Source organism: Triticum aestivum, chromosome 7B (genome assembly GCF_018294505.1).
Source record: "Triticum aestivum cultivar Chinese Spring chromosome 7B, IWGSC CS RefSeq v2.1, whole genome shotgun sequence".
In the NCBI taxonomy this organism is placed as follows: domain Eukaryota; kingdom Viridiplantae; phylum Streptophyta; class Magnoliopsida; order Poales; family Poaceae; genus Triticum; species Triticum aestivum.
In genome coordinates, this window is record NC_057813.1 from 139,580,054 (window position 1) to 139,581,947 (window position 1,894).

Consider the following 1,894-nt stretch of genomic DNA (forward strand, 5'->3'; position numbering starts at 1 on the left):
AATTTGTAGTGCTTTTCACTTTCACGGTGATGTAGCTCAGAAAACAAATCAGTAAATGCATCGAAAATAGCGAATTATGTCACAAAGGGTTGAAAGTTGATGACGTGGATTTGAATTGTGCATCTGAACAGAAAAAAAGTCCGGAGCTGTACTAAGTTATTAAAATAATGAATAGTCGGTGTAACATATGAGTTTTCGTCCGAAACCCTGATACTTCCTAAGAGATTGTCCAGTTTGTACACGAAGTGCATCCAGTGTTTGCCGTAACCCTCTCTACTTTTTTGCACATGCTATGTGGGTGAAATAATGATACCTTGCCAAGTTTAAACCTTTTCAGAGTTCATTTTGTAGTGCTTTTCACTTTCACGGTGATTTAGCTCTGAAAACAAATCAGTAAATGCATCAAAAATAGCAAATTATTTCAGAAAGGGTTGAAAGTTGATGATGTGGATTTCAATTGTTCATCTGAACGGGAAAAAAGTCCGGAGTTGTACTAAGTCATTAAAATATTGAATAGCCGGTGTAACGGATGAGTTTTCATCCGAAACCCTGATACTTCCTAAGAGATTGTCCAGTTTGTACACGAAGTGCATCCAGTTTTTGCCGTAACCCTCTCTACTTTTTGGCACATGCTATGCGGGTGAAATAATGATACCTTGCCAAGTTTCAACCTTTTCAGAGTTCATTTTTTAGTGTTTATCACTTTCACGGTGATGTAGCTCTGAAAACAAATTAGTAAATATATCGATAATAGCAAATTATGTTAGAAAGGGTTGCAAGTTGATGACGTGGATTTCAATTGTTCATCTGAACAGAAAAAAAGTCTGGAGTTGTACTAAGTCACTAATATATTGAATAGCCGGTGTAACGGACGAGTTTTCGTCCGAAACCCTGATACTTCCTAAGAGATTGTCCAGTTTGTACACGAAGTGCATCCAGTGTTTGCCGTAACCCTCTCTACTTTTTTGCACATGCTATGCGGGTGAAATAATGATACCTTGCCAAGTTTAAACCTTTTCAGAGTTCATTTTGTAGTGGTTTTCACTTTCACGGTGATGTAGCTCAGAAAACAAATCAGTAAATGCATCGAAAAAAGCGAATTATGTCACAAAGGGTTGAAAGTTGATGACATGGATTTGAATTGTGCATCTGAACGGAAAAAAAAGTCCGGAGCTGTACTAAGTTATTAAAATAATGAATAGCCGGTGTAACATATGAGTTTTCGTCCGAAACCCTGATACTTCCTAAGAGATTCTCCAGTTTGTACACGAAGTGCATCCAGTGTTTGCCGTAACCCTCTCTACTTTTTTGCACATGCTATGCGGGTGAAATAATGGTACCTTGCCAAGTTTAAACCTTTTCAGAGTTCATTTTGTAGTGCTTTTCACTTTCACGGTGATTTAGCTCTGAAAACAAATCAGTAAATGCATCAAAAATAGCAAATTATCTCAGAAAGGGTTGAAAGTTGATGATGTGGATTTCAATTGTTCATCTGAACGGGAAAAAAGTCCAGAGTTGTACTAAGTCATTAAAATATTGAATAGCCGGTGTAACAGACGAGTTTTCGCCCGAAACCCTGATACTTCCTAAGAGATTGTCCAGTTTGTACACGAAGTGCATCCAGTTTTTGCCGTAACCCTCTCTACTTTTTTGCACATGCTATGCGGGTGAAATAATGATACCTTGCCAAGTTTCAACCTTTTCAGAGTTCATTTTGTAGTGCTTTTCACTTTCACGGTGATGTAGCTCTGAAAACAAATCAGTAAATGCATCGAAAATAGCAAATTATGTCAGAAAGGGTTGAAAGTTGATGACGTGGATTTCAATTGTGCATCTGAACGCAAAAAAGTCCGGAGTTGTACTAAGTTATTAAAATATTGAATAGCCGGTGTAA